At 30.6% G+C, this 26,649-nt stretch overlaps 1 long non-coding RNA gene across 1 annotated transcript; it reads right to left on the reverse strand.

Moving 5' to 3' along the window:
• Nucleotides 1-1,126: 1,126 nt before the first annotated feature.
• On the reverse strand, nucleotides 1,127-15,295 carry LOC146993888 (uncharacterized). Its single transcript, XR_015043824.1, has 5 exons — nucleotides 15,177-15,295; nucleotides 11,763-11,880; nucleotides 8,350-8,467; nucleotides 4,853-4,970; nucleotides 1,127-1,240 (listed from the first exon to the last, which is right to left on the reverse strand). It is a non-coding gene; the product is annotated as an uncharacterized LOC146993888 (long non-coding RNA).
• Nucleotides 15,296-26,649: the final 11,354 nt, after the last annotated feature.

A 26,649-nucleotide genomic window follows, 5' to 3' on the forward strand; every position in this document is an offset into this window, starting at 1 on the left:
GAAGAGCTCTTAACTGAAGATAAGATGAAGGAATTGTTAAATAACACAAGAGCAACATCTGATCTTTTATTGGAGATTGACCCAAGAAAAGAAAAAACAGGACACTTTAAAAGAACTATGGGAAACATGTGCTCCTTAGAGCGACACGGTTACAGTTGCATCAGTCATTATTATAAGCAAAAGACATCAGCTTTTTCAAAAAATAATTCTGTCATGCATTTGCCAAGAGAACGGAAAGAAGTCCAAAAGAAACTTTCAGAGTGCTTTTCAAAACAAAGTTGAAAGTTAATCTGCAGAATTTAACTTCGATAATATCAAAACATCTCTGATTTGATTTGAAAATGAATTTTTAGTTATGGAATCAATTTTAAATAGATGTTGGCAAATTGGTTCATAAAGCTTCACAATATGACAAAATAGTTCAGATTGAGGGGGAAATATAAAAAAGTATGCTTAAAACAACTAAGAAAAAGCACATTTTGAGCAGCCTTAACAGAAGACAATTTGGTTCCACGAACTTTCATTACGAGTACTAATTAAATTTTATTCACATTTCTTTTTTGTTCAACATTTAACTTTCAATGGCTTTTAGGAGAAACAGCAATTGATAGAGAGATTCGAAATTAGGAAAAAACTAAAAGAAAATTAGTTTATAGACAGGCAATGCAATTACACTGACCTGTTGAGAAGAGAAGACCCCATTGGACAGGGAAAATATTAGGCCACACGGAAAGGAAAATGTTTAGCCTCTCGTAATGTGAATAGGGGCCAATTGGCAAAAAATTACACTACAGCAGTAAATTTGAAACCACTACGAAGCAACAGAATTCTAAGAAATCTCAGACTTCTGCTATTTATAGTGTGATTAACAGTTCCACCTCACTTCCAATATTACAATACAATATGAAGAAAGCACCAATTCAGACACTTCAATATGGAATTCAAAATCTAAGAAATTAATGCATAAATGCTACCCTAAACATTAAAGCATAATGTGAAGCGTTCGTGTAAAATTAATAACTAGTAAAACTCCAATATAAAGCAACGTGTGAAACGGGACGTACAAATTATAACATTCAAGCATTTCTAGTGGAAATAAAGTTAATATAAAACAAGAATTACCAGCCACAGATGTCTTTTCGCTCTGCATGACTTCTCCGTTCTTTTCATCTTCGTTCTTTTTCTTTCATGATATCATGTTCTGCAATCCAAGAGTGCACAAAAATGATGACAAATTACACTAGAAGAGGCCAAGGGGGAAAAAAGGAATCATTAGATTTTAACTACTTTGAAATTGAAGAATAATTATACACAAAGAGAAATATCTAATATTGTTTCTTAATATATAAAACTTCAAAAGTAGCCTTCTTTGTTTTAAATTCTAGCAATGTGCTACATTGTTACTAAAATCATGACTGCAGTCGATAGAAAAGCAAATGATTTTCCTAATACGACAGAAGTACAGTAAGCGAAGGGGGGTTTTAATGTATGGGTACAACATGAACAATGAAAGAAAATAAAATTAGACAGGTTTTACGGATACACAGAATAAAAGCGATAATGATCTTCGAGAAGACTAAATAATTTCAGCGCTGGTAGAAAGATGGCATTAAAAGACAATAAGCAGGTAATTTTAAATGACAAATAAACAAAATAAACTTTCCTGTTAGCTTTGAAGCAGGTGTTATATATTCTTAATTCACACACAGAATTAGTGACATAACAGATCGAAAAACAGTAAGAAACAAACTGGCAATATATTAACATTAAAAGCGCTATACATATATACTTTTATAGATTTATTTTTAGAAAGGGCTCAAAAACACCATTCTAAAAACAGATTTCAAGGAACATCTTGGAAACAAAAGTCATAAACCATACAGAAATACTTCATTCAGAATTTTAATGTAAGAACCGTTTCTAATTTTAAGTTCTTTACTTACTCTCATCCATGAGAGAGGAACACTTAGTCCAATGTACAAGAAAATATCCTGAAATATTACCACGTCACTTTAATGAAATTATAGCAATATTTCACTCAGGGAAAGACCATATTGTCTAGCTGCCCGGGTTCGAGCCCAGCTTGAATACATTAATCTAAAACACATCAGATACCATTGAATGATACAGCATTTTGAAATGAAGCAAAATATTTAGATGCAATTTCGTGGGAGAGCAATTGTAATTACCTACATACTAAAATTTTGACCAAAAATTAAAGAAAACTAAGATATTCTTTTTCTTTCGAAGGAATCAAAGCTATATACTAATATAGGGATACTCAACATATTGTACTATAAAACCTAAACATAGGAATGAAATTTTCTCAGCTATGTGAGATATCCAATAAAGAGAAATTCCGTAAATTGTAGAATCGTCTGAAAACAGAGGAACGTCTACGTCTGAAAACAGAGGATAGTTAAAACATAATTCAAATACTTTACTTTTAGCATTGAAGCAGACATTCTACATTAAACTGTATTAATTCACATACAGAATTAGTAATATAATAGCTCAAAATATTGTAAGAACCAAACATGCATTATAAAAACATTAAAAAAACTCTATATACATTTATTAGTGTTACAGAATGAGGGTTTATTCTGAAATATTATAAGGTCACTTTCAATGAAATGATAGAAATTTTCACTCAGGGAAGGGACATTCTGTCTGGCTGCCTAGGTTCTATCCCAGCTTCTGTTACAAAAGTTTCATAGAATTTTAAAAATTCAGAAAGGAAACTTATGAAGAAATTATTGAACATACCTGGTTCTATGATTTAGCCATTTTACAGACATAACAACTAAATCTTAAACTTGAGGGGGACGAGAGAACTAAACTAAAGACTTTGAATTAAAGGGTATTATAAATTCATTTTAAATCAAATTAATTTTGTGAAAAGATTACACAAATATAAGGAATATACATTTTTACTATAACGTAATGTACGTTTTGCCACTTTGAAAATCTCGAGAACTAAAGCGTGAAATATAAGAAAACTGAAATAAATATTTGGAAAATCTCATCGAACTTAAGTTAGTTTCTAAATTAGATATTTTGAGTGTATTTAAAATTAGGCCAACTACTTTATTCACTTCATATCCATTACATAATACTAGTATTTAAGAAAAATGGTAAAAGTTTGCAAATATGTTAAATAACAATTCTACTGATCTAGAAATGGGAATAACTGATTTTCATCCTAATTAAGATCAAGAATATCTCAAAAAGCCATTTAACTTGTCCACTGCTAGAATTTCATTCATACGTGGTTCAACATTTATCCATCAACACCGGAAAGAATTTATCTCCTACTTTAAACAATTTCCATCGACTGAAAATGAAGTTTAAAAAATCTTAAAATCTCAAAAGCAAACGATGCCGAAGAATTTTCACATATGAAAGACAGAGAAGTCAAACAATAAATCAGAAAATTACAAAAGAAGAATTGTGTGCTTATAAAACCCCTTGATAATAAAAGCGCTCAATACGAAGAAGAGCTCTTAACTGAAGATAAGATGAAGGAATTGTTAAATAACACAAGAGCAACATCTGATCTTTTAGCGGAGATTGACCCAATAAAAGAAAAAACAGGACACTTTAAAAGAACCACTGGGAAACATGTGCTCTTTAGAGCGACACGGTTACAGTTGCATCAGTCATTATTATAAGCAAAAGACATCAGCATTTTGAGAAAAAAATTCTGTCATGCTTTTGCCAAGAGCACGGAAAGAAGTCCAAAAGAAATTTTCAGAGTGCTTTTCAAAACAAAGTTGAAAGTTAATCTGCAGAATTTTACTTTGAAAATAATAAAACATCTCTGATATGATTTCCAAATGAATTTTTTACTTATGGAATCAATTTTAAATAGATCTTCTCAAATTGGTTCATAAAACTTCACAATATGCCAAAATAGTTCTTATTAAGGGATAAAAATAATAAAGTATGCTTAAAACAACTAAGAAAAAGCACATTTTGAACAGCCTTAACAGAAGACAATTTGGCTCCACTAACTTTCTTTACGAGTACTCATTAAATTTTATTTACATTTCTTTTTTGTTCAACATTTAACTTTCAGTGGCTTTTAAGAGAAAGAGCACTTGATAGAGATTCTACATTCCGAAAAGCCCACCAGCGGCCGAGCGGTAAAGACGCAGAACACTGGTAGTTCGGTCTGAGGTTCGAATCCCGCGAACGGGCTGGCTGCATGGGCGTTTTCGTGGTTTTCCCCATGTGTAACGTGTATACGAGCCAGTTTCCCTTAGAAAGTCCTCCACGAAAGGCACCCCTCTCTTTAGGCAGATAGCCCTCGTGTGCTTTGCCATAATTAAATACACCAACACACCTACATTCGGAAAAAACTGAAACAAAATTTGTTTATACACAAGCGGTGCAATTACACTGACCTGTTATGAAGAGAAGACCCGTTGGACAGTTAAACTATTAGGCCACACAGAGAGAAAAATGTTTAGCCTCCTCCTCGTAATGCGAAAGGTGGCCACATGGGAAAAAATTACACAACAGCAGTCATTTTGAAACCACTACTAAGCAACACAACTCTAAGAAATCTGAGACTTCTGATATTTAAAGTGTGATTAACAGTAACACCTCACTTCCAATATTACAATACAATATAAAGAAAGCACCAATTCAGACACTTAAATATGGAATTCAAAACCTACAAAATTAATGCATTAATGCTACCCTAAACATTAAAACGTAATGTCAAGCGTTCATGTAAAATTTATAACTATTAAAACTCCAATATAAAGAAAATTGTGAAACGGGACATACAAATTATAACATTCAAGCATTTCTAGTGGAAATAAAGTTAATATAAAACAAGAATTACCAGCCACAGATGTCTTTTTGCTCTGCATTATTTCTCCGTTCTTTTCATCTTCATTCTTTTTCTTTCATGATATCATGTTCTGCAATCCAAGAGTGCACAAAAATGATGACAAATTACACTAGAAGAGGCCAAGAAGGGAAAAAGGAAATCATTAGATTTTAACTACTTTGAAATTAAAGAATAATTATACACAAAGAGAAATATCTAATATTGTTTCTTAATATATAAAACTTCAAAAGTAGCCTTCTTTGTATTAAATTCTAGCAATGTGCTACATTGTTACTAAAATCATGATTGCAGTCGATAGAAAAGCAAATGATTTTCCTAATACGACAGAAGTACAGTAAGCGAAGGGGGTTTTTAATGTATGGGTACAACATGAACAATGAAAGAAAAAAAATTAGACAGTTATTACGGATACACAGAATAAAAGGGATAATGATCTTCGAGAAGAGTAAATAATTTCAGCACTGATAGAAAGATGGCATTAAAAGACAATAAGCAGGTAATTTTAAATGACAAATAAACAAAATAAACTTTACTGTTAGCTTTGAAGCAGATGTTATATATTAAACTATCTTAATTCACACACAGAATTAGTGACATAACAGATCGAAAAAGAGTAAGAAACAAAATCACAATATATTAACATTAAAAGCGCTATACATATATACTTTTATAGATTTATTTTTAGAAAGGGCTTAAATCACCATTCTAAAAACAGATTTCGGAGAACATCTTGGAAACAAAAGTCATAAACCATAAAAGAAATACTTCATTCAGAATTTTAACGTAAGAACCATTTCTAATTTTAAGTTCTTTACTTAGGTACTCTCATTCATGAGAGACGAACGCTTAGTCAAATGTACAAGAAAATATCCTGAAATATTACCACGTCCCTTTAATGAAATTATAGCAATATTTCACTCAGGGAAAGAACATATTGTCTAGCTTGCCCGGGTTCGAGCCCAGCTTGAACACATCAATCTAAAACACATCAGATGCCATTGAATGATACAGCATTTGGAAATGATGCAAAAAATTTAGATGCAATTTCGTGGGAGAGCAATTGTAATTACCTACATACTAAAATTTTGACCAAAAATTAAAGAAAACTAAGATATTCTTTTTTTTTTTTCGAAGGAACCAAAGCCATATACTAATATAGGGATGCTCAACATATTGTACTATAAAACCTAAACATAGGAATGACATTTTCTCAGCTATGTGAGATATCCAATAAAGAGAAATTCCGTAAATTGTAGAATAGAACCTACGTCTGAAAACAGACGAAAGATAAAACATAATTCAAATACTTTACTTTTAGAATTGAAGGAGGCATTCTACATTAAACTGTATTAAATCACATACAGATTTAGTAATATGATAGCTCAAAATATTGTAAGAACCAAACATGCATTATAAAAACATTAAAAAAACTCTATATACATTTATTAGTGTTACAGAATGAGGGTTTATTCTGAAATATTATAAGGTCACTTTCAATGAAATGATAGAAATTTTCACTCAGGGAAGGGACATCCTGTCTGGCTGCCTAGGTTCTATCCCAGCTTCTGTTACAAAAGTTTCATAGAATTTTAAAAATTCAGAAACGAAACTTATGAAGAAATTATTGAACATACCTGGTTCTATGATTTAGCCATTTTACACACATAATAACTAAATCTTAAACTTGAGGGGGAGGAGAGAACTAAACTAAAGTCTTTGAATTAAAGGGTATTATAAATTCATTTTAAATCAAATTAATTTTGTGAAAGGATTACACAAATATAAGGAATATACATTTTTACTATAACCTAATTTACGTTTTGCCACTTTGAAAATCTCGAGAACTAAAGCGTAAAATATAAGAAAACTGAAACAAACATTTGGAAAATCTCATCGAACTTAAGTTAGTTTCTAAATTAGATATTTTGAGTGTATTTAAAATTAGGCCAACTACTTTATTCACTTCAAATCCATTACATAATACTAGTATTTAAGAAAATGGTAAAAGATTGCAAATATGTTAAATAACAATTCTACTGATCTAGAAATGGGAATAACTGATTTTCATCCTAATTAAGATCAAGAATATCTCAAAAAGGTATTTAACTTGTCCACTGCTAGAATTTCATTCATACGTGGTTCAACATTTATCCATCAACACCGGAAAGAATTTATCTCCTACTTTAAACAATTTCCATCGACTGAAAATGAAGTTTAAAAAATCTTAAAATCTCAAAAGTAAAGGATGCCGAAGAATTTTCACATATGAAAGACAGAGAAGTCAAACAATGAATCAGAAAATTACAAAAGAAGAATTGTGTGCTTATAAATCCCCTTGACAATAAAAGCGCTCATTACGAAGAAGAGCTCTTAACTGAAGATAAGATGAAGGAATTGTTAAATAACACAAGAGCAACATCTGATCTTTTAGCGGAGATTGACCCAATAAAAGAAAAAACAGGACACTTTAAAAGAACTACTGGGAAACATGTGCTCTTTAGAGCGACACGGTTACAGTTGCATCAGTCATTATTATAAGCAAAAGACATCAGCTTTTTCAGAAAATAATTCTGTCATGCATTTGCCAAGAGCACGGAAAGAAGTCCAAAAGAAACTTTCAGAGTGCTTTTCAAAGCAAAGTTGAAAGTTAATCTGCAGAATTTTACTTCGAAAATAATAAAACATCTCTGATATGATTTCCAAATGAATTTTTTACTTATGGAATCAATTTTAAATAGATCTTCTCAAATTGGTTCATAAAACTTCACAATATGCCAAAATAGTTCATATTAAGGGAAAAAAATAATAAAGTATGCTTAAAACAACTAAGAAAAAGCACATTTTGAACAGCCTTAACAGAACACAATTTGGCTCCACTAACTTTCTTTACGAGTACTCATTAAATTTTATTTACATTTCTTTTTTGTTCAACATTTAACTTCCAGTGGCTTTTAAGAGAAAGACCACTTGATAGAGAGACTCTACATTCGGAAAAAACTGAAACAAAATTCGTTTATACACAAGCAGTGCAATTACACTGACCTGTTATGAAGAGAAGACCCGTTGGACAGTTAAACTATTAGGCCACACAGAGAGAAAAATGTTTAGCCTCCTCCTCGTAATGCGAAAGGAGGCCACATGGGAAAAAATTACACAACAGCAGTCATTTTGAAACCACTACTAAGCTACAGAACTCTAAGAAATCTCAGACTTCTGATATTTAAAGTGTGATTATCAGTACCACCTCACTTCCAATATTACAATACAATATAAAGAAAGCACCAATTCAGACTCTTGAATATGGAATTCAAAACCTACAAAATTAATGCATAAATGCTACCCTAAACATTAAAACGTAGTGTGAAGCGTTCATGTAAAATTTATAACTAGTAAATCTCCAATATAAAGAAAATTGTGAAACGGGACGTACAAATTATAACATTCAAGCATTTCTAGTGGAAATAAAGTTAATATAAAACAAGAATTACCAGCCACAGATATCTTTTTGCTCTGCATTATTTCTCCGTTCTTTTCATCTTCATTCTTTTTCTTTCATGATATCATGTTCTGCAATCCAAGAGTGCACAAAAATGATGACAAATTACACTAGAAGAGGCCAAGGGGGGGGGAAAGAATCATTAGATTTTAACTACTTTGAAATTAAAGAATAATTATACACAAAGAGAAATATCTAATATTGTTTCTTAATATATAAAACTTCAAAAGTAGCAATTTTGTATTAAATTCTAGTAATGTGCTACATTGTTACTAAAATCATGACTGCAGTCGATAGAAAAGCAAATGATTTTCCTAATATGACAGAAGTACAGTAAGCGAAGGGGATTTTTAATGTATGGGTACAACATGAACAATGAAAGAAAAAAAAATTAGACAGTTATTACGGATACACAGAACAAAAGGGATAATGATCTTCGAGAAGAGTAAATAATTTCAGAGCTGGTAGAAAGATGGCCCAAAAGACAATAGGCAGGTTCACACACAGAATTAGTGACATAACAGATCGAAAAAGAGTAAGAAACAAACTCGCAATATATTAACATTAAAAGCGCTATACATATATACTTTTATAGATTTATTTTTAGAAAGGGCTCAAATCACCATTCTAAAAACAGATTTCGAAGAACATCTTGGAAACAAAAGTCATAAACCATAAAAGAAATACTTCATTCAGAATTTTAACGTAAGAATCTTTTCTAATTTTAAGTTCTTTACTTAGGTACTCTCATTCATGAGAGACGAACGCTTAGTCAAATGTACAAGAAAATATCCTGAAATATTACCACGTTACTTTAATGAAATTATAGCAATATTTCACTCAGGGAAAGAACATATTGTCTAGCTGCCCGGATTCGAGCCCAGCTTGAACACATCAATCTAAAACACATCAGATGCCATTGAATGATACAGCATTTTGAAATGATGCAAAAAATTTAGATGCAATTTCGTGGGAGAGCAATTGTAATTACCTACATACTAAAATTTTGACCAAAAATTAATGAAAACTAAGATATTCTTTTTTTTTTCGAAAGAACCAAAGCCATATACTAATATAGGGATGCTCAACATATTGTACTATAAAATCTAAACATAGGAATGAAATTTTCTCAGCTATGTGAGATATCCAATAAAGAGAAATTCCGTAAATTGTAGAATAGAACCTACGTCTGAAAACAGACGAAAGATAAAACATAATTCAAATACTTTACTTTTAGGATTGAAGCAGGCATTCTACATTAAACTGTATTTAATCACATACAGAATTAGTAATATGATAGCTCAAAATATTGTAAGAACCAAACATGCATTATAAAAACATTAAAAAAACTCTATATACATTTATTAGTGTTACAGAATGAGGGTTTATTCTGAAATATTATAAGGTCACTTTCAATGAAATGATAGAAATTTTCACTCAGGGAAGGGACATTCTGACTGGCTGCCTAGGTTCTATCCCAGATTCTGTTACAAAAGTTTCATAGAATTTTAAAAATTCAGAAACGAAACTTATGAAGAAATTATTGAACATACCTGGTTCTATGATTTAGCCATTTTACAGACATAATAACTAAATCTTAAACTTGAGGGTGTGGAGAGAACTAAACTAAAGTCTTTGAATTAAAGGGTATTATAAATTCATTTTAAATCAAATTAATTTTGTGAAAGGATTACACAAATATAAGGAATATACATTTTTACTATAACGTAATGTACGTTTTGCCACTTTGAAAATCTCGAGAACTAAAGCGTAAAATATAAGAAAACTGAAACAAACATTTGGAAAATCTCATCGAACTTAAGTTAGTTTCTAAATTAGATATTTTGAGTGTATTTAAAATTAGGCCAACTACTTTATTCACTTCAAATCCATTACATAATACTAGTATTTAAGAAAATGGTAAAAGATTGCAAATATGTTAAATAACAATTCTACTGATCTAGAAATGGGAATAACTGATTTTCATCCTAATTAAGATCAAGAATATCTCAAAAAGCTATTTAACTTGTCCACTGCTAGAATTTCATTCATACGTGGTTCAACATTTATCCATCAACACCGGAAAGAATTTATCTCCTACTTTAAACAATTTCCATCGACTGAAAATGAAGTTTAAAAAATCCTAAAATCTCAAAAGTAAAGGATGCCGAAGAATTTTCACATATGAAAGACAGAGAAGTCAAACAATGAATCAGAAAATTACAAAAGAAGTTTTGTGTTTATAAAACCCCTTGACAATAAAAGCGCTCATTACGAAGAAGAGCTCTTAACTGAAGATAAGATGAAGGAATTGTTAAATAACACAAGAGCAACATCTGATCTTTTAGCGGAGATTGACCCAATAAAAGAAAAAACAGGACACTTTAAAAGAACTACTGGGATACATGTGCTCTTTAGAGCGACACGGTTACAGTTGCATCAGTCATTATTATAAGCAAAAGACATCAGCTTTTTAAGAAAATAATTCTGTCATGCATTTGCCAAGAGCACGGAAAGAAGTCCAAAAGAAACTTTCAGAGTGCTTTTCAAAGCAAAGTTGAAAGTTAATCTGCAGAATTTTACTTCGAAAATAATAAAACATCTCTGATATGATTTCCAAATGAATTTTTTACTTATGGAATCAATTTTAAATAGATTTTCTCAAATTGGTTCATAAAACTTCACAATATGCCAAAATAGTTCATATTAAGTGAAAAAAATAATAAAGAATGCATAAAACAACTAAGAAAAAGCACATTTTGAACAGCCTTAACAGAACACAATTTGGGTCCACTAACTTTCTTTACGAGTACTCATTAAATTTTATTTACATTTCTTTTTTGTTCAACATTTAACTTTCAGTGGCTTTTAAGAGAAAGAGCACTTGATAGAGAGACTCTACATTCGGAAAAAACTGAAACAAAATTCGTTTATACACAAGCAGTGCAATTACACTGACCTGTTATGAAGAGAAGACCCGTTGGACAGTTAAACTATTAGGCCACACAGAGAGAAAAATGTTTAGCCTCCTCCTCGTAATGCGAAAGGAGGCCACATTTGAAAAAATTACACAACAGCAGTCATTTTGAAACCACTACTAAGCAACAGAACTCTAAGAAATCTCAGACTTCTGATATTTAAAGTGTGATTATCAGTACCACCTCACTTCCAATATTACACTACAATATAAAGAAAGCACCAATTCAGACACTTGAATATGGAATTCAAAACCTACAAAATTAATGCATAAATGCTACCCTAAACATTAAAACGTAATGTGAAGCGTTCATGTAAAATTTATAACTAGTAAAACTCCAATATAAAGAAAATTGTGAAACGGGACGTACAAATTATAACATTCAAGCATTTCTAGTGGAAATAAAGTTAATATAAAACAAGAATTACCAGCCACAGATGTCTTTTTGCTCTGCATTATTTCTCCGTTTTTTTCATCTTCATTCTTTTTCTTTCATGATATCATGTTCTGCAATCCAAGAGTGCACAAAAATGATGACAAATTACACTAGAAGAGGCCAAGGGGGGAAAAAGGAATCATTAGATTTTAACTACTTTGAAATTAAAGAATAATTATACACAAAGAGAAATATCTAATATTGTTTCTTAATATATAAAACTTCAAAAGTAGCCATTTTGTATTAAATTCTAGCAATGTGCTACATTGTTACTAAAATCATGACTGCAGTCGATAGAAAAGCAAATGATTTTCCTAATATGACAGAAGTACAGTAAGCGAAGGGGATTTTTAATGTATGGGTACAACATGAACAATGAAAGAAAAAAAAATTAGACAGTTATTACGGATACACAGAACAAAAGGGATAATGATCTTCGAGAAGAGTAAATAATTTCAGAGCTGGTAGAAAGATGGCCCAAAAGACAATAGGCAGGTTCACACACAGAATTAGTGACATAACAGATCGAAAAAGAGTAAGAAACAAACTCGCAATATATTAACATTAAAAGCGCTATACATATATACTTTTATAGATTTATTTTTAGAAAGGGCTCAAATCACCATTCTAAAAACAGATTTCGAAGAACATCTTGGAAACAAAAGTCATAAACCATAAAAGAAATACTTCATTCAGAATTTTAACGTAAGAACCATTTCTAATTTTAAGTTCTTTACTTAGGTACTCTCATTCATGAGAGACGAACGCTTAGTCAAATGTACAAGAAAATATCCTGAAATATTAACACGTCACTTTAATGAAATTATAGCAATATTTCACTCAGGGAAAGAACATATTGTCTAGCTGCCCGGGTTCGAGCCCAGCTTGAACACATCAATCTAAAACACATCAGATGCCATTGAATGATACAGCATTTTGAAATGATGCAAAAAATTTAGATGCAATTTCGTGGGAGAGCAATTGTAATTACCTACATACTAAAATTTTGACCAAAAATTAAAGAAAACTAACATATTCTTTTTTTTTCGAAAGAACCAAAGCCATATACTAATATAGGGATGCTCAACATATTGTATTATAAAATCTAAACATAGGAATGAAATTTTCTCAGCTATGTGAGATATCCAATAAAGAGAAATTCCGTAAATTGTAGAATAGAACCTACGTCTGAAAACAGACGAAAGATAAAACATAATTCAAATACTTTACTTTTAGGATTGAAGCAGGCATTCTACATTAAACTGTATTAAATCACATACAGAATTAGTAATATGATAGCTCAAAATATTGTAAGAACCAAACATGCATTATAAAAACATTAAAAAAACTCTATATACATTTATTAGTGTTACAGAATGAGGGTTTATTCTGAAATATTATAAGGTCACTTTCAATGAAATGATAGAAATTTTCACTCAGGGAAGGGACATTCTGACTGGCTGCCTAGGTTCTATCCCAGCTTCTGTTACAAAAGTTTCATAGAATTTTAAAAATTCAGAAACGAAACTTATGAAGAAATTATTGAACATACCTGGTTCTATGATTTAGCCATTTTACAGACATAATAACTAAATCTTAAACTTGAGGGGGAGGAGAGAACTAAACTAAAGTCTTTGAATTAAAGGGTATTATAAATTCATTTTAAATCAAATTAATTTTGTGAAAGGATTACACAAATATAAGGAATATACATTTTTACTTTAACGTAATGTACGTTTTGCCACTTTGAAAATCTCGAGAACTAAAGCGTAAAATATAAGAAAACTGAAACAAACATTTGGAAAATCTCATCGAACTTAAGTTAGTTTCTAAATTAGATATTTTGAGTGTATTTAAAATTAGGCCAACTACTTTATTCACTTCAAATCCATTACATAATACTAGTATTTAAGAAAATGGTAAAAGATTGCAAATATGTTAAATAACAATTCTACTGATCTAGAAATGGGAATAACTGATTTTCATCCTAATTAAGATCAAGAATATCTCAAAAAGCTATTTAACTTGTCCACTGCTAGAATTTCATTCATACGTGGTTCAACATTTATCCATCAACACCGGAAAGAATTTATCTCCTACTTTAAACAATTTCCATCGACTGAAAATGAAGTTTAAAAAATCTTAAAATCTCAAAAGTAAAGGATGCCGAAGAATTTTCACGTATGAAAGACAGAGAAGTCAAACAATGAATCAGAAAATTACAAAAGAAGAATTGTGTGCTTATAAAACCCCTTGACAATAAAAGCGCTCATTACGAAGAAGAGCTCTTAACTGAAGATAAGATGAAGGAATTGTTAAATAACACAAGAGCAACATCTGATCTTTTAGCGGAGATTGACCCAATAAAAGAAAAAACAGGACACTTTAAAAGAACTACTGGGATACATGTGCTCTTTAGAGCGACACGGTTACAGTTGCATCAGTCATTATTATAAGCAAAAGACATCAGCTTTTTAAGAAAATAATTCTGTCATGCATTTGCCAAGAGCACGGAAAGAAGTCCAAAAGAAACTTTCAGAGTGCTTTTCAAAGCAAAGTTGAAAGTTAATCTGCAGAATTTTACTTCGAAAATAATAAAACATCTCTGATATGATTTCCAAATGTTTTTTTTACTTATGGAATCAATTTTAAATAGATCTTCTCAAATTGGTTCATAAAACTTCACAATATGCCAAAATAGTTCATATTAAGGGGAAAAAATAATAAAGAATGCATAAAACAACTAAGAAAAAGCACATTTTGAACAGCCTTAACAGAACACAATTTGGCTTCACTAACTTTCTTTACGAGTACTCATTAAATTTTATTTACATTTCTTTTTTGTTCAACATTTAACTTTCAGTGGCTTTTAAGAGAAAGAGCACTTGATAGAGAGACTCTACATTCGGAAAAAACTGAAACAAAATTCGTTTATACACAAGCAGTGCAATTACACTGACCTGTTATGAAGAGAAGACCCCTTGGACAGTTAAACTATTAGGCCACACAGAGAGAAAAATGTTTAGCCTCCTCCTCGTAATGCGAAAGGAGGCCACATTTGAAAAAATTACACAACAGCAGTCATTTTGAAACCACTACTAAGCAACAGAACTCTAAGAAATCTCAGACTTCTGATATTTAAAGTGTGATTATCAGTACCACCTCACTTCCAATATTACAATACAATATAAAGAAAGCACCAATTCAGACACTTGAATATGGAATTCAAAACCTACAAAATTAATGCATAAATGCTACCCTAAACATTAAAACGTAATGTGAAGCGTTCATGTAAAATTTATAACTAGTAAAACTCCAATATAAAGAAAATTGTGAAACGGGACGTACAAATTATAACATTCAAGCATTTCTAGTGGAAATAAAGTTAATATAAAACAAGAATTACCAGCCACAGATGTCTTTTTGCTCTGCATTATTTCTCCGTTTTTTTCATCTTCATTCTTTTTCTTTCATGATATCATGTTCTGCAATCCAAGAGTGCACAAAAATGATGAGAAATTACACTAGAAGAGGCCAAGAGGGGAAAAAGGAATCATTAGATTTTAACTACTTTGAAATTAAAGAATAATTATACACAAAGAGAAATATCTAATATTGTTTCTTAATATATAAAACTTCAAAAGTAGCCATTTTGTATTAAATTCTAGCAATGTGCTACATTGTTACTAAAATCATGACTGCAGTCGATAGAAAAGCAAATGATTTTCCTAATATGACAGAAGTACAGTAAGCGAAGGGGATTTTTAATGTATGGGTACAACATGAACAATGAAAGAAAAAAAAATTAGACAGTTATTACGGATACACAGAATAAAAGGGATAATGATCTTCGAGAAGAGTAAATAATTTCAGCGCTGGTAAAAAGATGGCCCAAAAGACATCTTTTTACCAGCGCTGAAAGGGGGGGAAAAGGAATCATTTACCTGAAAGGGGGGGAAAAGACATCTTTTTACCAGCCCAGGTAATTTTAAATCACAAATAAACAAAATAAACTTTACTGTTAGCTTTGAAGCAGGTGTTATATATTAAACTATCTTAATTCACACACAGAATTAGTGACATAACAGATCGAAAAAGAGTAAGAAACAAACTCGCAATATATTAACATTAAAAGCGCTATACATATATACTTTTATAGATTTATTTTTAGAAAGGGCTCAAATCACCATTCTAAAAACAGATTTCGAAGAACATCTTGGAAACAAAAGTCATAAACCATAAAAGAAATACTTCATTCAGAATTTTAACGTAAGAACCATTTCTAATTTTAAGTTCTTTACTTAGGTACTCTCATTCATGAGAGACGAACGCTTAGTCAAATGTACAAGAAAATATCCTGAAATATTACCACGTCACTTTAATGAAATTATAGCAATATTTCACTCAGGGAAAGAACATATTGTTTAGCTGCCCGGGTTCGAGCCCAGCTTGAACACATCAATCTAAAACACATCAGATGCCATTGAATGATACAGCATTTTGAAATGATGCAAAAAATTTAGATGCAATTTCGTGGGAGAGCAATTGTAATTACCTACATACTAAAATTTTGACCAAAAATTAAAGAAAACTAAGATATTCTTTTTTTTTTTCGAAAGAACCAAAGCCATATACTAATATAGGGATGCTCAACATATTGTACTATAAAACCTAAACATAGGAATGAAATTTTGTCAGCTATGTGAGATATCCAATAAAGAGAAATTCCGTAAATTGTAGAATAGAACCTACGTCTGAAAACAGACGAAAGATAAAACATAATTCAAATACTTTACTTTTAGGATTGAAGCAGGCATTCTACATTAAACTGTATTAAATCACATAGAGAATTAGTAATATGATAGCTCAAAATATTGTAAGAACCAAACATGCATTATAAAAACATTAAAAGAACTCTATATACATTTATTAGTGTTACAGAATGAGGGTTTTTTCCTGAAATATTATAAGGTCACTTTCAATGAAATGATAGAAATTTTCACTCAGGGAAGGGACATTCTGTCTGGCTGCCTATGTTCTATCCCAGCTTCTGTTACAAAAGTTTCATAGAATTTTAAAAATTCAGAAACGAAACTTATGAAGAAATTATTGAACATACCTGGTTCTATGATTTAGCCATATTACAGACATAATAACTAAATCTTAAACTTGAGGGGGAGGAGAGAACTAAACTAAAGTCTTTGAATTAAAGGGTATTATAAATTCATTTTAAATCAAATTAATTTTGTGAAAGAATTACACAAATATAAGGAATATACATTTTTACTATAACGTAATGTACGTTTTGCCACTTTGAAAATCTCGAGAACTAAAGCGTAAAATATAAGAAAACTGAAACAAACATTTGGAAAATCTCATCGAACTTAAGTTAGTTTCTAAATTAGATATTTTGAGTGTATTTAAAATTAGGCCAACTACTTTATTCACTTCAAATCCATTACATAATACTAGTATTTAAGAAAATGGTAAAAGATTGCAAATATGTTAAATAACAATTCTACTGATCTAGAAATGGGAATAACTGATTTTCATCCTAATTAAGATCAAGAATATCTCAAAAAGCTATTTAACTCGTCCACTGCTAGAATTTCATTCATACGTGGTTCAAAATTTATCCATCAACACCGGAAAGAATTTATCTCCTACTTTAAACAATTTCCATCGACTGAAAATGAAGTTTAAAAAATCTTAAAATCTCAAAAGTAAAGGATGCCGAAGAATTTTCACATATGAAAGACAGAGAAGTCAAAAAATGAATCAGAAAATTACAAAAGAAGAATTGTGTGCTTATAAAACCCCTTGACAATAAAAGCGCTCATTACGAAGAAGAGCTCTTAACTGAAGATAAGATGAAGGAATTGTTAAATAACACAAGAGCAACATCTGATCTTTTAGCGGAGATTGACCCAATAAAAGAAAAAACAGGACACTTTAAAAGAACTACTGGGAAACATGTGCTCTTTAGAGCGACACGGTTACAGTTGCATCAGTCATTATTATAAGCAAAAGACATCAGCTTTTTAAGAAAATAATTCTGTCATGCATTTGCCAAGAGCACGGAAAGAAGTCCAAAAGAAACTTTCAGAGTGCTTTTCAAAGCAAAGTTGAAAGTTAATCTGCAGAATTTTACTTCGAAAATAATAAAACATCTCTGATATGATTTCCAAATGAATTTTTTACTTATGGAATCAATTTTAAATAGATCTTCTCAAATTGGTTCATAAAACTTCACAATATGCCAAAATAGTTCATATTAAGGGAAAAAATAATAAAGTATGCTTAAAACAACTAAGAAAAAGCACATTTTGAACAGCCTTAACAGAACACAATTTGGCTCCACTAACTTTCTTTACGAGTACTCATTAAATTTTATTTACATTTCTTTTTTGTTCAACATTTAACTTTCAGTGGCTTTTAAGAGAAAGAGCACTTGATAGAGAGACTCTACATTCGGAAAAAACTGAAACAAAATTCGTTTATACACAAGCAGTGCAATTACACTGACCTGTTATGAAGAGAAGACCCGTTGGACAGTTAAACTATTAGGCCACACAGAGAGAAAAATGTTTAGCCTCCTCCTCGTAATGCGAAAGGAGGCCACATGGGAAAAAATTACAAAACAGCAGTCATTTTGAAACCACTACTAAGCAACAGAACTCTAAGAAATCTCAGACTTCTGATATTTAAAGTGTGATTATCAGTACCACCTCACTTCCAATATTACAATACAATATAAAGAAAGCACCAATTCAAACACTTGAATATGGAATTCAAAACCTACAAAATTAATACATAAATGCTACCCTAAACATTAAAACGTAATGTGAAGCGTTCATGTAAAATTTATAACTAGTAAAACTCCAATATAAAGAAAATTGTGAAACGGGACGTACAAATTATAACATTCAAGCATTTCTCGTGGAAATAAAGTTAATATAAAACAAGAATTACCAGCCACAGATATCTTTTGCTCTGCATTATTTCTCCGTTCTTTTCATCTTCATTCTTTTTCTTTCATGATATCATGTTCTGCAATCCAAGAGTGCACAAAAATGATGACAAATTACACTAGAAGAGGCCAAGGGGGGGGGAAAGGAATCATTAGATTTTAACTACTTTGAAATTAAAGAATAATTATACACAAAGAGAAATATCTAATATTGTTTCTTAATATATAAAACTTCAAAAGTAGCCTTCTTTGTATTAAATTCTAGCCATGTGCTACATTGTTACTAAAATCATGACAGCAGTCGATAGAAAAGCAAATGATTTTCCTAATATGACAGAAGTACAGTAAGCGAAGGGGATTTTTAATGTATGGGTACAACATGAACAATGAAAGAAAAAAAAATTAGACAGTTATTACGGATACACAGAATAAAAGGGATAATGATCTTCGAGAAGAGTAAATAATTTCAGCGCTGGTAGAAAGATGGCCCAAAAACAATACGCAGGTAATTTTAAATCACAAATAAACAAAATAAACTTTACTGTTAGCTTTGAAGCAGGTGTTATATATTAAACTATCTTAATTCACACACAGAATTAGTGACATAACAGATCGAAAAAGAGTAAGAAACAAACTCGCAATATATTAACATTAAAAGCGCTATACATATATACTTTTATAGATTTATTTTTAGAAAGGGCTCAAATCACCATTCTAAAAACAGATTTCGAAGAACATCTTGGAAACAAAAGTCATAAACCATAAAAGAAATACTTCATTCAGAATTTTAACGTAAGAACCATTTCTAATTTTAAGTTCTTTACTTAGGTACTCTCATTCATGAGAGACGAACGCTTAGTCAAATGTACAAGAAAATATCCTGAAATATTACCAATTAACTTTAATGAAATTATAGCAATATTTCACTCAGGGAAAGAACATATTGTCTAGCTGCCCGGGTTCGAGCCCAGCTTGAACACATCAATCTAAAACACATCAGATGCCATTGAATGATACAGCATTTTGAAATGATGCAAAAAATTTAGATGCAATTTCGTGGGAGAGCAATTGTAATTACCTACATACTAAAATTTTGACCAAAAATTAAAGAAAACTAAGATATTCTTTTTTTTTTCGAAGGAACCAAAGCCATATACTAATATAGGGATGCTCAACATATTGTACTATAAAACCTAATCATAGGAATGAAATTTTCTCAGCTATGTGAGATATCCGATAAAGAGAAATTCCGTAAATTGTAGAATAGAACCTACGTCTGAAAACAGACGAAAGATAAAACATAATTCAAATACTTTACTTTTAGAATTGAAGCAGGCATTCTACATTAAACTGTATTAAATCACATACAGATTTAGTAATATGATAGCTCAAAATATTGTAAGAACCAAACATGCATTATAAAAACATTAAAAAAACTCTATATACATTTATTAGTGTTACAGAATGAGGGTTTATTCTGAAATATTATAAGGTCACTTTCAATGAAATGATAGAAATTTTCACTCAGGGAAGGGACATTCTGTCTGGCTGCCTAGGTTCTATCCCAGATTCTGTTACAAAAGTTTCATAGAATTTTAAAAATTCAGAAACGAAACTTATGAAGAAATTATTGAACATACCTGGTTCTATGATTTAGCCATTTTACAGACATAATAACTAAATCTTAAACTTGAGGGGGAGGAGAGAACTAAACTAAAGTCTGAATTAAAGGGTACTATAAATTCATTTTAAATCAAATTAATTTTGTGAAAGGATTACACAAATATAAGGAATATACATTTTTACTATAACGTAATGTACGTTTTGCCACTTTGAAAATCTCGAGAACTAAAGCGTAAAATATAAGAAAACTGAAACAAACATTTGGAAAATCTCATCGAACTTAAGTTAGTTTCTAAATTAGATATTTTGAGTGTATTTAAAATTAGGCCAACTACTTTATTCACTTCAAATCCATTACATAATACTAGTATTTAAGAAAATGGTAAAAGATTGCAAATATGTTAAATAACAATTCTACTGATCTAGAAATGGGAATAACTGATTTTCATCCTAATTAAGATCAAGAATATCTCAAAAAGCTATTTAACTCGTCCACTGCTAGAATTTCATTCATACGTGGTTCAAAATTTATCCATCAACACCGGAAAGAATTTATCTCCTACTTTAAACAATTTCCATCGACTGAAAATGAAGTTTAAAAAATCTTAAAATCTCAAAAGTAAAGGATGCCGAAGAATTTTCACATATGAAAGACAGAGAAGTCAAAAAATGAATCAGAAAATTACAAAAGAAGAATTGTGTGCTTATAAAACCCCTTGACAATAAAAGCGCTCATTACGAAGAAGAGCTCTTAACTGAAGATAAGATGAAGGAATTGTTAAATAACACAAGAGCAACATCTGATCTTTTAGCGGAGATTGACCCAATAAAAGAAAAAACAGGACACTTTAAAAGAACTACTGGGAAACATGTGCTCTTTAGAGCGACACGGTTACAGTTGCATCAGTCATTATTATAAGCAAAAGACATCAGCTTTTTAAGAAAATAATTCTGTCATGCATTTGCCAAGAGCACGGAAAGAAGTCCAAAAGAAACTTTCAGAGTGCTTTTCAAAGCAAAGTTGAAAGTTAATCTGCAGAATTTTACTTCGAAAATAATAAAACATCTCTGATATGATTTCCAAATGAATTTTTTACTTATGGAATCAATTTTAAATAGATCTTCTCAAATTGGTTCATAAAACTTCACAATATGCCAAAATAGTTCATATTAAGGGAAAAAATAATAAAGTATGCTTAAAACAACTAAGAAAAAGCACATTTTGAACAGCCTTAACAGAACACAATTTGGCTCCACTAACTTTCTTTACGAGTACTCATTAAATTTTATTTACATTTCTTTTTTGTTCAACATTTAACTTTCAGTGGCTTTTAAGAGAAAGAGCACTTGATAGAGAGACTCTACATTCGGAAAAAACTGAAACAAAATTCGTTTATACACAAGCAGTGCAATTACACTGACCTGTTATGAAGAGAAGACCCGTTGGACAGTTAAACTATTAGGCCACACAGAGAGAAAAATGTTTAGCCTCCTCCTCGTAATGCGAAAGGAGGCCACATGGGAAAAAATTACACAACAGCAGTCATTTTGAAACCACTACTAAGCAACAGAACTCTAAGAAATCTCAGACTTCTGATATTTAAAGTGTGATTATCAGTACCACCTCACTTCCAATATTACAATACAATATAAAGAAAGCACTAATTCAGACACTTGAATATGGAATTCAAAACCTACAAAATTACAAAATTAATGCATAAATGCTACTCTAAACATTAAAACGTAATGTGAAGCGTTCATGTAAAATTTATAACTAGTAAAACTCCAATATAAAGAAAATTGTGAAACGGGACGTACAAATTATAACATTCAAGTATTTCTAATTGGAAATAAAGTTAATATAAAACAAGAACTACCAGCCACAGATGTCTTTTTGCTCTGCATTATTTCTCCGTTCTTTTCATCTTCATTCTTTTTTTTCATGATATCCTGTTCTGCAATCCAAGAGTGCACAAAAATGATGACAAATTACACTAAAAGAGGCCAAGGGGGGGAAAGGAATCATTAGATTTTAACTACTTTGAAATTAAAGAATAATTATACACAAAGAGAAATATCTAATATTGTTTCTTAATATATAAAACTTCAAAAGTAGCCTTCTTTGTATTAAATTCTAGCAATGTGCTACATTGTTACTAAAATCATGACTGCAGTCGATAGAAAAGCAAATGATTTTCCTAATATGACAGAAGTACAGTAAGCGAAGGGGATTTTTAATGTATGGGTACAACATGAACAATGAAAGAAAAAAAAATTAGACAGTTATTACGGATACACAGAATAAAAGGGATAATGATCTTCGAGAAGAGTAAATAATTTCAGCGCTGGTAGAAAGATGGCCCAAAAGACAATAGGCAGCTAATTTTAAATCACAAATAAACAAAATAAACTTTACTGTTAGCTTTGAAGCAGGTGTTATATATTAAACTATCTTAATTCACACACAGAATTAGTGACATAACAGATCGAAAAAGAGTAAGAAACAAACTCGCAATATATTAACATTAAAAGCGCTATACATATATACTTTTATAGATTTATTTTTAGAAAGGGCTCAAATCACCATTCTAAAAACAGATTTCGAAGAACATCTTGGAAACAAAAGTCATAAACCATAAAAGAAATACTTCATTCAGAATTTTAACGTAAGAACCATTTCTAATTTTAAGTTCTTTACTTAGGTACTCTCATTCATGAGAGATGAACGCTTAGTCAAATGTACAAGAAAATATCCTGAAATATTACCACGTCACTTTAATGAAATTATAGCAATATTTCACTCAGGGAAAGAACATATTGTCTAGCTGCCCGGGTTCGAGCCCAGCTTGAACACATCAATCTAAAACACATCAGATGCCATTGAATGATACAGCATTTTAAAATGATGCAAAAAATTTAGATGCAATTTCGTGGGAGAGCAATTGTAATTACCTACATACTAAAATTTTGACCAAAAATTAAAGAAAACTAAGATATTCTTTTTTTTTCGAAAGAACCAAAGCCATATACTAATATAGGGATGCTCAACATATTGTACTATAAAACCTAAACATAGGAATGAAATTTTCTCAGCTATGTGAGATATCCAATAAAGAGAAATTCCGTAAATTGTAGAATAGAACCTACGTCTGAAAACAGACGAAAGATAAAACATAATTCAAATACTTTACTTTTAGGACTGAAGCAGGCATTCTACATTAAACTGTATTAAATCACATACAGAATTAGTAATATGATAGCTCAAAATATTGTAAGAACCAAACATGCATTATAAAAACATTAAAAAAACTCTATATACATTTATTAGTGTTACAGAATGAGGGTTTATTCTGAAATATTATAAGGTCACTTTCAATGAAATGATAGAAATTTTCACTCAGGGAAGGGACATTCTGTCTGGCTGCCTAGGTTCTATCGCAGCTTCTGTTACAAAAGTTTCATAGAATTTTAAAAATTCAGAAACGAAACTTATGAAGAAATTATTGAACATACCTGGTTCTATGATTTAGCCATTTTACAGACATAATAACTAAATCTTAAACTTGAGGGGGAGGAGAGAACTAAACTAAAGTCTTTGAATTAAAGGGTATTAAAAATTCATTTTAAATCAAATTAATTTTGTGAAAGGATTACACAAATATAAGGAATATACATTTTTACTATAACGTAATGTACGTTTTGCCACTTTGAAAATCTCGAGAACTAAAGCGTAAAATATAAGAAAACTGAAACAAACATTTGGAAAATCTCATCGAACTTAAGTTAGTTTCTAAATTAGATATTTTGAGTGTATTTAAAATTAGGCCAACTACTTTATTCACTTCAAATCCATTGCATAATACTAGTATTTTAGAAAATGGTAAAAGATTGCAAATATGTTAAATAACAATTCTACTGATCTAGAAATGGGAATAACTGATTTTCATCCTAATTAAGATCAAGAATATCTCAAAAAGGTATTTAACTTGTCCACTGCTAGAATTTCATTCATACGTGGTTCAACATTTATCCATCAACACCGGAAAGAATTTATCTCCTACTTTAAACAATTTCCATCGACTGAAAATGAAGTTTAAAAAATCTTAAAATCTCAAAAGTAAAGGATGCCGAAGAATTTTCACATATGAAAGACAGAGAAGTCAAAAAATGAATCAGAAAATTACAAAAGAAGAATTGTGTGCTTATAAAACCCCTTGACAATAAAAGCGCTCATTACGAAGAAGAGCTCTTAACTGAAGATAAGATGAAGGAATTGTTAAATAACACAAGAGCAACATCTGATCTTTTAGCGGAGATTGACCCAATAAAAGAAAAAACAGGACACTTTAAAAGAACTACTGGGAAACATGTGCTCTTTAGAGCGACACGGTTACAGTTGCATCAGTCATTATTATAAGCAAACGACATCAGCTTTTTAAGAAAATAATTCTGTCATGCATTTGCCAAGAGCACGGAAAGAAGTCCAAAAGAAACTTTCAGAGTGCTTTTCAAAGCAAAGTTGAAAGTTAATCTGCAGAATTTTACTTCGAAAATAATAAAACATCTCTGATATGATTTCCAAATGAATTTTTTACTTATGGAATCAATTTTAAATAGATCTTCTCAAATTGGTTCATAAAACTTCACAATATGCCAAAATAGTTCATATTAAGGGGAAAAAATAATAAAGTATGCTTAAAACAACTAAGAAAAAGCACATTTTGAACAGCCTTAACAGAACACAATTTGGCTCCACTAACTTTCTTTACGAGTACTAATTAAATTTTATTTACATTTCTTTTTTGTTCAACTTTTAACTTTCAGTGGCTTTTAAGAGAAAGAGCACTTGATAGAGAGACTCTACATTCGGAAAAAACTGAAACAAAATTCGTTTATACACAAGCAGTGCAATTACACTGACCTGTTATGAAGAGAAGACCCGTTGGACAAAAGCACCAATTCAGACACTTGAATATGGAATTCAAAACCTACAAAATTAATGCATAAATGCTACCCTAAACATTAAAACGTAATGTGAAGCGTTCATGTAAAATTTATAACTAGTAAAACTCCAATATAAAGAAAATTGTGAAACGGGACGTACAAATTATAACATTCAAGCATTTCTAGTGGAAATAAAGTTAATATAAAACAAGAATTACCAGCCACAGATATCTTTTTGCTCTGCATTATTTCTCATCTTTCATTTTCTTTTCATCTTCATTCTTTTTCTTTCATGATATCATGTTCTGCAATCCAAGAGTGCACAAAAATGATGACAAATTACACTAGAAGAGGCCAAGGGGGGGAAAAGGAATCATTAGATTTTAACTACTTTGAAATTAAAGAATAATTATACACAAAGAGAAATATCTAATATTGTTTCTTAATATATAAAACTTCAAAAGTAGCCTTCTTTGTATTAAATTCTAGCAATGTGCTACATTGTTACTAAAATCATGACTGCAGTCGATAGAAAAGCAAATGATTTTCCTAATATGACAGAAGTACAGTAAGCGAAGGGGATTTTTAATGTATGGGTACAACATGAACAATGAAAGAAAAAAAATTAGACAGTTATTACGGATACACAGAATAAAAGGGATAATGATCTTCGAGAAGAGTAAATAATTTCAGCGCTGGTAGAAAGATGGCCCAAAAGACAATAGGCAGGTAATTTTAAATCACAAATAAACAAAATAAACTTTACTGTTAGCTTTGAAGCAGGTGTTATATATTAAACTATCTTAATTCACACACAGAATTAATGACATAACAGATCGAAAAAGAGTAAGAAACAATCTCGCAATATATTAACATTAAAAACGCTATACATATATACTTTTATAGATTTATTTTTAGAAAGGGCTCAAATCACCATTCTAAAAACAGATTTCGAAGAACATCTTGGAAACAAAAGTCATAAACCATAAAAGAAATACTTCATTCAGAATTTTAACGTAAGAACCATTTCTAATTTTAAGTTCTTTACTTAGGTACTCTCATTCATGAGAGATGAACGCTTAGTCAAATGTACAAGAAAATATCCTGAAATATTACCACGTCACTTTAATGAAATTATAGCAATATTTCACTCAGGGAAAGAACATATTGTCTAGCTGCCCGGGTTCGAGCCCAGCTTGAACACATCAATCTAAAACACATCAGATGCCATTGAATGATACAGCATTTTGAAATGATGCAAAAAATTTAGATGCAATTTCGTGGGATAGCAATTGTAGTTACCTACATACTAAAATTTTGACCAAAAATTAAAGAAAACTAA

Source organism: Stegodyphus dumicola, chromosome 11, assembly GCF_044657685.1.
Source record: "Stegodyphus dumicola isolate Sdum_Otavi_A_Nest chromosome 11, ASM4465768v1".
NCBI lineage: Eukaryota > Metazoa > Arthropoda > Arachnida > Araneae > Eresidae > Stegodyphus > Stegodyphus dumicola.